Source organism: Capra hircus, chromosome 10, assembly GCF_001704415.2.
Source record: "Capra hircus breed San Clemente chromosome 10, ASM170441v1, whole genome shotgun sequence".
Classification (NCBI taxonomy): domain Eukaryota; kingdom Metazoa; phylum Chordata; class Mammalia; order Artiodactyla; family Bovidae; genus Capra; species Capra hircus.
In genome coordinates this window covers 20,088,489-20,101,458 of record NC_030817.1, presented here as the reverse complement: position 1 = coordinate 20,101,458, position 12,970 = coordinate 20,088,489, and the positions used below count along the sequence as shown (strand labels likewise).

The 12,970-nt window shown below is 41.0% G+C and overlaps 1 protein-coding gene across 5 annotated transcripts in view; it reads left to right on the top strand.

Annotated features, from left to right (window-relative positions):
* Positions 1–12,970, top strand: part of SIPA1L1 (signal induced proliferation associated 1 like 1) — a 383,207-nt gene that overhangs the window by 118,531 nt on the left and 251,706 nt on the right. The window lies entirely within an intron of this gene.

Here is a 12,970-nt window from a genome sequence, read left to right as displayed (position 1 = left end):
TTGCAATTATCAAAACTCTTTCATTTACTATTGTTTTAATGATACTTAGAAATTGTTTTCATTTTAACAGCTAAAAGGAAAAACTTACTTTGTTTTCAGATTAGCAGTTCAGTCTAAACAGATTCTAACAGTCCTCTGGGACAGAACTCTGGTGTTTAGATATTTATCCTCCTGATTTGTGTAGAGCAGCATCTCAAGTTGTCATGCGGTGTAACTGCAAGGGCTCAGGGTGCAGATGGCAACAGAACAACCCGTTTACACTTGAGGTCGGATAGCAGAGAGAATGAATGAGTGAGGAAGTGTGAGGGCACATTACCTTACCTGTCACTTACAGTTTTGCACCTGAAAAACTTGCAGTAAATGTCAAAAAAGCCTTATTGTTGTAAGTCGTTAACGTCTCCATGTTAGAAACAAAACTATCAATTTCATGTCCTGTAATACTACAGTGGATAACTGTTTATTATATGTCGGTCTGCCAGCACTTGTGGGGTTGGGTGGTGTGCTTTACGAATCCAACTGAATGATATGTCTAGACAGAACCAAATGTATAATTGTGTAAAATCACAGCTCAGAAATTGCGGCTGAAAAGCTTTAATAATTATTGGCGACTCTGTGCCATTTTAGATCACTCTGTATCCTTATTTTCTTGGTGTATTGCAGAAGAATTAAAGTTTATTTTTAGACAAAACAAATGTTTGCAAAGTGGTATGATACAAATCCAGTTTTTTTTTTTAACTGAAATGTATTTCCCATGCAAATATATTTTTCTTGATCTGGAGAATTGGATAAACCCAAGTAAGAATTATACTTTAAGCATTAAATTTGGGTCATTGGAAAAGACTCTGATGCTGGGAGGGATCGGGGGCAGGAGGAGAAGGGGACGACCCAGGATGAGATGGCTGGATGGCATCACGGACTTGATGGACGTGAGTCTGAGTGGACTCCGGGAGTTGGTGATGGACAGGGAGGCCTGGCGTGCTGCAATTCATGGGGTCTCAAAGAGTCGGACACAACTGAGCGACTGAACTGAACTGAACCGAGAAGCTTTTAGAAACCAACTTAACAGTACAAAGCTGCCACTTTTCAAAAACCATATTTCTTTTATTTAAAAAATTGTTTTGGGCTTCCCTGGTAGTCTAGTGGTTAAGAATCCCCCTGCCAATGCAGGGGACCTGGGTTCGAGCCCTGGTCCGGGAAGATCCCACGTGCTGTGGAGCAGCTAAGCCCATGTACTGCAACTATTGAGCCTGTGCTCTATCCCACAAGCTGCAACTGCTGGGCCCCCATGCTTGCAACTCTGGACGCCTGCATGCCTAGAGCCCACGATCCACTAGAGAAGCCACAGCAACGGCTCATACACTGCAATGAAGAGCAGCCTCTGCTTGCCACAACTAGAGAACGCCTGCATGCAGCAACAAGACCCAGCACAGCCAAAAATAAAATGCATAAAAATAAATACAGAAAATTTTTTATTTTTGGACTTTTAATATAACTGTTTTATTTAAAAGCTTTCTAAAATTTTATATTGGCATATAGTTGATCTGTAGCATTGTGTGAGTTTCAGGTGTACAGCAAAGTGATTCAGTTATAGACACACACACACATTCAGATTCTTTCCCCACATAGGTTATTATAGAATATTGAGTAGAGATCTCTATGCTATATAGTAGACCTGTTTTATATATAGTATCAATAGCATGTATATGTTAATCCTAAACATTTATCCCTCCACCCAAATCCATATTTCTTTTAAACTAAGACTTCTTGGCATTCTGAAAGCTTTATTTTAAAATAGCTCGAACTGCCCTGTCATCTATCTAATTTGTATTTTTTGTCTTTTTCCTCAAGCGGTTTGTTAGGCAGTCTACTTTCCTCCAGCTACCTAACCCTTAATTCTGTTTTTATTTTTAATTAATTAATTAATTGGCTCCTTGGCATGTGGGATCTTAGTTCCACTGGAAGCATAGAGTCCTAACCAGTGGACCACCAGGGAAATCCCCTCTAATTCTTGACAGGAAAGAAATCTCCTCTTCCTCTGTTGAGTTGTCCCCTCCAAAACAGGCCATTGTGTATATACTGCAGTGAACATTTTATTACTGAGTTTCACAAGTTCCTCAGATAGCCTGGGTATCAGTCTTCTTTGTTTTAGATTTGTATTTTGCATTGATTTCTCCTCAGTTTTTTAAAAAGTGTCACCTCATAATCAGAAGTTTTTAACGATAATTAAATCTATTAATTTTTTTCTTTTATGGTTATTACTTTCAGTGTCTTAGAAAGCCTTTCCCTACTGTCCAATCTTGAAAATATTCTCCTATGTTTTGTTCTGAAAACTGTGATCCATCTTGAATTAATTTGTCCACATGCTGTATTATTGACATTTCAATCTTTAAAAAGATATTACCTCCATTTTTAAACAAAGAATTTGGCACTTATAATAGTAAACATGAGTTAGAATTTTGGAATATTTTGAATATGATCATGGTGAAGCTAGGTTAGGAGATACATACAGCATTTCGGTCAAAACCTTTTTTGTGATGCATCACAACTGTTGTTTATAAAAAAATTGTTATTGAAAAATGAACATTTCTTTTGGTAACTGGATTTATCCCCATAATGAAACCAGTATTAAATGCAGATTAAGACTGAAACCTTGGCATGCATTTATTTTATCAGATGGAGATGTTGTGTTTATGTACAAGTGTTCTATGAAGCTGGCCCAGTGGGATTTGCTTGTTAAGTCAAGATATTTTATCATATTGCGACAAGAAAGAGTGAAACTGGTTTAGCTGCTTAACCTGGCCTAATTAATTGGCTTTCGAAGACACAGGATGGGGCTCAAAATTGCTGTCAGTTCCCTCAGGCTCATCTCTCCTCTTAGTATTTAAAGTTTCTTCTGACATTTCAGTAACGTCATCAATACTAGCATCTAAGTCCAAAGGAGATTCTCAAGAACTGATGTTGTTTTGTTAGTATATATCAAATTGGCCCAAAAGTTTGTTCAGGGTTTTTAGTAAGATGGTACAAAAACCTGAATGGATGAACTTTTTGGCCTACCCGATATTTTGTGTGTTTGCCGTGTTAGCATGCTGCAAGCATTGTATTTCTCAGAACAGTCTCATTTTAAAGAGGAAGTTAAGAAAGATTTTCACAGCCACAGACTTGGGAGTGGTATGTGGGGAAATACACTGAGGTGCTCTGGTAAATTTCCTGAATGGTGGCTTCTCATAAGTCCTTACAAGAGTCTTGAGTCCAAATAGGTAATAGGACAATAGACTGGTAACTCAGTTCTGAGATGGGTGTGGAGTCTTTTGAGGGAAGAGGAGGGGCTCCATGCATTGGCTGTGTGTCCAAGGTACTGTGCTGAGGTGGGTGTTCAAAGATGAGCAGGACAGGAAGAAGCTAATGTTACCCCTGAGGGGAGCTCCATTCAGTTACTGGGCTGCTGCCCATCAGTATGTACACTCAAACTCATTTTAAACTTCCTGTTTACTAGGAGACGGGAGGCTGCCCTTTTGTCTTTAGCTGAACAAGTGAACACAGTGAGGACTATTGAGAGGCATCACTTGAGGATACAGAGATTCCCGCGCAAGGCTAATGTTGCCCCGCTGCAGATGGGCTTGCGTCCATGTAAATAGCAGAGGAAACGGGCCAGGTTCATAGTACCCTTTCAGAGTGGCCTTCTCATTAAGGAAACATTAGCTTCAGTTGATAGCTCTCAAAGAAACTAGGACAGTTCCCAGGCTGCTCTTTATTTGTATAGATAAACAACAGGCATTAAGAGAACCATGATGAAAGCCACGCTAATAAAATTCACTGTGTTCTAATTGTGTCCTCTTGGCAAGATGATATTTTTTTAATCCAAGCATGGTGCCTAAAGTGGTGATTTGTATGTATGATGAACTAAATTAAATGATTTTTCTTAAAAAGTAATTGTTTTGCTTAGTGTTTGCTACTCTTTGGATTAAAATGGGTGTTTATAGTCTAAGGCATGTTGGTTGGTTTTTATGAACTCCTTCATATCATGCACAGGAACCCAATTTAATGGCCTTAGTTATTCTTTCAATATATTTTGATGCCAGTTTTCTCTGTCATATTTATTCTCTCCATTTTGATCATTGTAGTTATGCTGTGTAAATGCTTTTGATCTATTAATTCATTATTAGTATATGTAGTAGTTAGTGATTTGGTTTGGGGTATAAGTCAAACTAGCTTGGTCTTATAATTCATAGGCAAGATTTCAGGAAACTTCTACTGAAAAATTTTCTGTTTCAAACAACACTTAGCCGACAGCTTGAGCAGCTACACGAGGGGGTCTTCTGGAGTCCGCAGATGGTCTGCCCCATCAGGCAGGGTCTTGCCCCCCAGAACCCCCAGCCCCTCCACCCAAAGTGCAGACACCACCACCCTCAGCTAGCTTCTTAGATGAAGTCTGTGTGTATTTATCTAGACTCCAGATTCTATGGGTAATAAAGTCTTATTTCTGGGGGTGGGGGGAGGAAGAACACTTAACTGTCATGTGAAATCAGCTATTCCAGTCATCACCAACTTACTGTCCTGATTTATGTCAACACTGATTACTATTGGTGGGGGATTGTTTGAGTCAAAATTTTGTGTAGATATTTACAGGTAACCCATTGGATGCTAACCCACTCCAGTACTCACCTGGAAAATCCCATGGATGGAGGAGCCTGGTAGGCTGCAGTCCATGGGGTTGCTAAGAGTCGGACACGCCTTGACTTTCACTTGTCACTTTCATGCACTGGAGAAGGAAATGGCAACCCACTCCAGTATTCTTGCCTGGAGAATCCCAGGGATGGGGGAGCCTGGTGGGCTGCCGTCTGTGGGGTCACACAGAGTCAGACACGACTGAGGCGACTTAGCCGCAGCCGCAGCATCAGATGCTGCCTTGTCCGAGTGTGTGTTGACTTATTCACAGGTAAAGGACTCTCTTGTCTTTGTAGATAGCAAGTTGTTTGAATCAAGTAATAATTTGCTTAGCTATTTATACATTAATTATATTTAGAAAGAAATCCAAGGAGAAGCATTAATCATTCACTATTTGTTTGATCAGGCGATGGCATTGACATTCTTATTGTGTAATCACCAAATAGCTAATTTTGTTATATTCGATTCCAAGAACAGATGTACTTCTTAGAATAAACAGTATGCAAGGCCCACATCTAAGTGCATTATTTAGAAGCACATTAAAATCTTTGTATTTTTTATGATTTAAGAGTGATTGCACTTTGCAGTGTGTCAAATTTTCAAAATAAAATATGTGATAACTGCCACAGTGCAAAAACGGAAGAAGCAGCAAAACTTGGCCCATACATTTTCAAGTGTAATGTGTTATTTTGAAAGAGGTGTTTTCGTGTGTAGAGATTTAGTGTGTTAACTCTAGAACCAGCCTGTCTGGCTTTAGACCTATCTACTACTTGCCAGCTTTGTGATGTTGGGCAAGTTACCTAACCTCTCTGTGCTTTAGTTTCCTCTTTAGTAGGGCGGTAATAATCGTGATAATGGCATGTGTCTCATAGGATTGTTAGGAGGATCATATACGCTAATAGAAATTAAGTGCTTAGAACAGTGCCTGACAATAGTAAGGACAAATAAACAGAACTATGAAGACTAACAGATGGATGGGTTTGTTACAGAGGCTTCTCCTACAATCACTTCTTATTCTTTTAAAAAAGAATTATTAAAAGATGATTTTCTGATCAGTCAAATGATATTTGTAGGGTGACTTTCATGGTAGATATTATTTTAGAATTTGCAGGCCCTATAAAAGGAATAAAAGGCCTAGACCCACTCTGCAAGCTTGTACCCTATTTAAATAGGTACCCAAATACAGATACATACAAATGAAATTGTAATATAGCAACATGTAAATGAAAAGATATGAATCTTTTTCAACTGAAAACAGAGGCAATGAAGAAGTATAAAAGATGGATTTGGGTCTTGGAGGACAGGAACTCTAAAATTCTATCGTGAATAGTCTCAGCTTTGTGACTCTGAGGAACAAAAATCAGACACCTCACTGTGTTCATTGTTCTCTTGCAGAGCTGGTCATTGGTTTTAGTTGAGTCCCCCTGTTTTTGTGTAAACATTTCCCTGGTTTTCATTGGTAGCACTTGTTATTCCATAGTGAAAACCTGGCACTCCAGCCTGGAGTCCTGGCTCTTCAGGTCTTTTCCCATTTTCAGGCCCTTGTGGAATGCTCTGGAATGCCCATCTCTTTCACCCCAGCCTCCCTGTGACCTTATCCCAGGCTTCAAAGTCTCAGCTCCAAGATACCTCTTCCAGCCACCTGAACTGGGTCCCATGATCCCCAGCTTCAGCCTTCAGTTCAGTTCAGTCGCTCAGTCGTGTCCGACTCTTTGCGACCCCATGAATCGCAGCACGCCAGGCCTCCCTGTTCATCACCATCTCCTGGAGTTCACTCAGACTCACATCCATCGAGTCCATGATGCCATCCAGCCATCTCATCCTGGGTCGTCTCCTTCTCCTCCTGCCCCCAGTCCCTCCCAGCATCAGAGTCTTTTCCAATGAGCCAACTCTTCGCATGAGGTGGCCAAAGCACTGGAGTTTCAGCTTTAGCATCATTCCTTCCAAAGAACACCCAGGACTGATCTCCTTCAGAATGGACTGGTTGGATCTCCTTGCAGTCCAAGGGATGCTCAAGAGTCTTCTCCAACACCACAGTTCAAAGGCATCAATTCTTTGGTGCTCAGCTTTCTTCACAGTCCAACTCTCACATCCATACATGACCACTGGAAAAACCATAGCCTTGACTAGATGGACCTTTGTTGGCAAAGTAATGTCTCTGCTTTTGAATATGCTATCTAGGTTGGTCATAACTTTCCTTCCAAGGAGTAAGCGTCTTTTAATTTCATGGCTGCAGTCACCATCTGCAGTGATTTTGGAGCCCCACAAAATTAAATCTGTCACTGTTTCCACTGTTTCACCATCTATTTCCCATGAAGTGATGGGGCCAGATGCCATGATCTTCGTTTTCTGAATGTTGAGCTTTAAGCCAAATTTTCACTCTCCTCTTTCACTTTCATCAAGACGCTTTTTAGTTCCTCTTCACTTTCTGCCATAAGGGTGGTGTCATCTGCATATCTGAGGTTATTGATATTTTTCCCGGCAATCTTGATTCCAGCTTGTGCTTCCTCCAGTCCAGCGTTTCTCATGATGTACTCTGCATTAAGTTAAATAAGCAGGGTGACAATATACGGCCTTGATGTACTCCTTTTCCTATTTGGAACCAGTCTATTGTTCCATGTCCAGTTCTAGCTGTTGCTTCCTGACCTGCATATAGGTTTCTCAAGAGGCAGGTCAGGTGGTCTGGTATTCCCATCTCTTTCAGAATTTTCCACAGTTTCTTGTGATCCACACAGTCAAAGGCTTTGGCATAGTCAATCAAGCAGAAATAGATGTTTTTCTGGAACTCTCTTGCTTTTTTGATGATCCAGCAGATGTTGGCAATTTGATCTCTGGTTCCTCTGCCTTTTCTAAAACCAGCTTGAACATCTGGAAGTTCATGGTTCACGTATTGCTGAAGCCTGGCTTGGAGAATTTTGAGCATTACTTGGCTAACGTGTGAGATGAGTGCAATTGTGTGGTAGTTTGAACATTGTTTGGTATTGCCTTTCTTTGGGATTGGAATGAAAACTGACAGCTTTAGTGCTTAGTTAGCTATTAATCTGGTAGGCACTCAATCTATGTGAAATCTCTTTGCAAACTGAAGTATGGTACAGACAGAGGGAGCAACTTTGCTCTCTTTTTCTTGCATCATTTTTCACCTGTTCTGTTTGTCTTGTCATTCCTCTGTACACACTCCTCGACGTTAACTGAGAGCTCCAAGAAGTCAGAAGTTTTATGTGAATCTATCTTAGCCTGTGAAACAAACAAGAACAATACAACAGAAACAAAGCAGGGCAGCAGGAAGCTGTAATGAATGAGGAGTGAACTGAAGGATGCTCGGCCAGGGGTGGGTAACATTGGCGAGGGGTAACATGGTTCTCACAAGAGGCCCTGTGGTTAGTGCAGGCAGAGAAGCGAGCAGGACTTCAGTGTAGGTCTGGCCTGGGCACTGGTCATCTTTCTGAACCGCTTTGATGATCCACATTCTCATGCGAAAAATGAGGAAGGCAGTATTACCTTACACTTTAAGGGGTGATGTTTATGAGGGCAGATAAAGGGATGCTTGTGGAAAACCTGTCATGTGAGTTTTAAGGTACTTACTGGTTGGTGTTTCCAATAAAAACAAATGCCGGGGGAACCTCTGGACCACGTATTAGATACGTTCACGCGTCACACGTAGCTGTGGCCAGGAGGTTGATGCAGTTGGCAGGTAGGCGCTGGAGCTGAGGGGGAACCTGGCTGATTTGACAGCTTCAAGGTTTGGGGGCAACAGCCTGGGTGCCTGATAGGCCCCTGCCAGCATGAGCTTAATGAAGTGATACCTGAATCTTTGTAAGCACTAGGGTCTTCAGATTGGGGCAGGGAAATTAAATGATAAAATCGGTGAGGTAACATTACTACACTTCTGTGGGGAGTTTACCTTGGGGAGCTTTCTGGGTGGGGCCTTCCATGACTGCGTTTGTGATGAACCTTTGAACTATATATATTAAACCACTTGAGCTACCAAATTACAGACACCCCGCTACTGTCTCTTTCTGTCTCTGCCCTGGAAGTTTGCAGTAGATTCTGATAGGTCAGGATTAGTAGAAGGAGGAAGCCACGTGTGCAGCAGTAGCTTCCTGGAGCAACTTCCAGGATTTTGAATCTTTGCATTTTCTGACTGCTGAGAATCTTGGACATTTTAGCTGCCTCCAAAGTAGGCAGGTGGGCTTTCAGGTGACTGTGAGGTTGGAGACATGGCAGGAAGTCTCTTGCTGAAAGTTTTCTTACATACCCCAAGCGTAAAAAGTACACATCTCTGATATTAACTCCAGATGAAAAAAGTACACGTGTCTGATATTAACTCAGTCAGGTTCTCCAAACACTTGCAAGAGATATGTTGTATATAAATAAAAGAAGAAGGGACCCAGGAGGTGACTGTTTGGTGGGTCTGCTTATACAGCGTTAGACATTTACGTTAGGGGCTGTGTTCTCATGGTCTTGGTTAAGTTACATAAACTTTTGGGATCTTAAAGTTCGCATCTGTAAAATAAAGCTGTTGGGGGTAGTGGCCTGTTGTCATTCCCCAGCTGTGAGTATTGTATTTTCTTAAAATAAATTTACTTATTTATTTATTTGGCTGTGCTGGGTCTTCATTGCTTTGTGAGGGCTTTCTCTAGTTGTGAGGAGTTGGGGGCTACTTTCTGGTTGCGGTACGTGGGTTTCTCACTACTGCGGCTTCTCTTGTTGTGGAGTATGGGCTCTAGGGTGTGTGGACTCAGTAGTCGGGGCCTGTGGGCTCTAGACCACAGGATCAGTACTTGTGGTGCATGAGCTTAGTTGCTTCACAGCGTATAGGATCTTCCTGGACCAGGGGTTGAACCTATGTCCCCTGCATTGGCAGGCGGATTCCTATCCACTGTGCCCGCCAGGGAAGTCCAGGTTATATAGAGTTGTAAATTTGTGGGTCTTCACTACATACATGATATTTGAAGCTTTGAGTCGGGATGAAATCAACTGTTGACTGAATTTAGATAGAAAAGGGAAGAGGGGTGGAGACCAAGCCTGAGATCTGCACTTGGGTGGAAGAGGGGAAATAGGAGAGAGACCATGGCCTGTTGCCCTTGGCCTCCATTGAGCAAGGCTGTGCCTGTGCACTGCTCTTCCTTTAAGTTCAGGGGCAGTCTGTGTTGTGTGAATTTATTCCGCATCTACATATAATACATCAGCGTTGATAAATGGCTTTTGAAACATAATGCTCATTCTGTCAAGGTGCTGAGAGATGAGAGCTCTCTTTGGTGACCTCTGCTTCCCTGCTTCCTTCTGCTGCCAAGTTCATGGTTGTCTGCAACGCCAACACCTTCAAGTGGCAGCCACCCTCTAGACCCCCACATTCTTTGGGGTAGGCTGGTCGTGTTGAATGTTGATCATGAACCAGTTTTGTTTATAACAAGAACCTGTTTTTGTCTATGGTACTTGTTATTGTAATTGCATAATTAAAATGTTATGTAATCTGATTAAATGTGAGCATTATTTTTCTATAGAAATATGCTAAATACTTTGGAAAGCCTCCAAAGGCAAGCCTCCAAGAAGAATGTTGTTAAGTTAGATATGGTCATGGCAATCTAAAGGATTGCAGGATTAAACTTCTATAAGGATTTTTTAGCTTGCGTCTTGAGAGTCTTTGAGTTCGTAGTCCACTCTAATAAAAAAGGGTAATTGGAAGTTGAGGATGATGGTTTTTTTTTTTTTTTGGTGGGGGGTATGGTTTGTGTGAGAATGATAGCCTAACCGTCAATCTGGAGACTGTTCATGAAAAAGACACTGACCCTACATCAGGAAGTTGATAAATGAAAATGCATCATGTTAATGTCAAATGAAATGGCCAAGGTGGGGTGTGTGTGTGTTTATGGGCTGCTGCTTAAATCAGCCTTGTTAATTTCTAAACCAATTATTAACCTGTTACGTTGGTTAAGTGGGGTTTTACTGCATGAACTTCATAAACATCAGTTTTACAGTATGTGCCAAAAAACTTCAAACTGGTTATGTCCTACCGTCTAGGACTTGGTTCCCCCCAAAACAGTTTTATGATAACTTCAAGGATATTTATTGCTTTAGGATTTATAACATAAAAATTTGGTGCAGTCTACATGTCATATAGTGAAAAAGTGGTTAAATTGTGACACGTACACGTAGAAGACTTGTCATACTGTGATTAGGCCTCCGAGTTTCGAAGAACATCAAATGACAGAAATTTGCACCGGATAATGTTAAATTACAGAGGATAGAAAGCACTTTACATAATATCTCAATTTTAAAAGCTATTCAATACTAGCAGTTTATCTCTGGGTGATAGGATTGTGGGTGACTTTGAGTTTATATTTTATACTTATTTTGAATTTTGTAATTTTCTACTTAAAGGGGTATAATTCTTGTAATTGCATAATAACTTTATTACAGTAATGGATGACTTGAAACTTTATAAAGAGGTCTTTTGAATTTGTTGCTTTTGAGAGTTAGTGCTTCATAGAATGACTTACTAAGGAGAGAACATGAATGAGAACAGTAAAAACTATTTTTAGTCTTTAAAATAATAATTATTTGCAATTAAGTAATTAACAAGTAAAATTGCCTTTCTTTCTAAAATTAATTCCATGCAAAGTGCATATACATAAATCAAATTACTATTCATTTGTATAATAAAGATTATAATATATTGATACTTATAGAAATAAAGCCACTTTGATCTTCATAATTGCTGTTAATCTTTCATAATAATCTTTATAATAACCAAGATAGTCAAAATAGAATTTTCCTCATTTTGAAAATAAACAGTCTCGGAAATGGTTGTTTCCCTGGCCCCAAATTACACGGTTGGTAATGGTAGATTTTGAACCCAGATTTTCTGATTCTGAATCTCTTGGTCTTTCTGCTCCTGAAACTACTTCCTAGTGTTTTCTTAGTCCAGTTACATATGGAAAGAAGGGGTGGTGGGAATCTGGCTTGAAAGTCCTGCTTGTTGGTAGAAGGTGGGATAAACTGGGTGAGGAATAGGTTTCTCTTTGAAACAGAAACTTGAGAGTGTGTTTTCCCAAATGGGTGTGTATGTGGGGTGCAGGAAGTAAATATTAGAACTGTTAATAAGCTATTGGGGCTTCCCAGGTGTCTCAGTGGTAAAGAATCCGCCTGCCAGGGCACATTGGGTTGGGAAGATCCCCTGGAGTAGGAAATGACAACCTGCTCCAGTGTTTTTGCTGGGATAATCCCACGGACACAGGAGCCTGGCAGGCTACAGTCCATGGGTTTGCAAAGAGTCAGACATGACTGAAACGACTGCGCATGTAAGCACGCATGTTAATAAGCTATGAAGAAATAAACTGAAATTTACTAATGTTAAGCATTGGGGTTGAAACTAGGGCCCTTGCCTGGGGTCCTGGGTCTGAGCATGTGTCCCGCTAAGAACCCAGCCCTCCTGGGGATTGTGGGAGCCTTCCACAGCCCAGAATGTGGGGCGGGGCTGTCACACCTGTTTGCTTTCCCCCTATTGTGACATTCTGTGTTTACTTAGTAGACTTACAGATTAGGTTAACTAGTTTTAATTAAAGCAGCAGCTACAGACTTGACACTTGGTTTGGAAAGATGCCTAAAGAACTGTGGTATGAAGGTGACATTGGTAATACAAACACAAATGGGCTGCTAAGGATTGGCAAGAGTGAAGGCTTTTCTCTGCACATGCTACTGTCAACTTAGAAATGAGCTGAAAAGTGAATTTTGTGTGAGAAAGTTCAGTTATCTTTCTGTGGACTCAGTGTGCAGCTCCACAGACCCCTGAAGTGGAGGAGATGGTGCTGATGGCCAACACTAGGAGTGTTCTGAGTACCTAAAGGGAGCAGTGGATAGTGTCCACTGGGGGTTAATGGTCATTTACATGCGATTCAGTTTCTCTTGTAATTTTTTCTATTCAGCAACCATTTATGCGATATCTCTCATGTACCAGGTACATGCTACTGTGATGAAAATGGCAGTTCCCTTAAGCAACTCAACTGTCTAAAAAGGTCTCAGTCTTGCTCTAAAATTATAGAATGAGAGTTTTTTTTTAGTTGACAAGGATTCATGGAGTATCTCTTGCAATCCTGTTACTGTTCAGGTGAGGACATCTCTGCTGTGCTTTCCACGGTCAGAACCTAGGAACCATCAGAGTCCCTCCCCTGACACGGCATCACTAGTCTTCACGTATGACGTCCGGTTTTTCCTTTTTCATTTGTCTCTTTGGAATGACCTTCTCAAGCCTGCTTCTCTAACTGGCTTTTTTGCCAGTCGCCATAGCTAATACACTCCAGCCTGA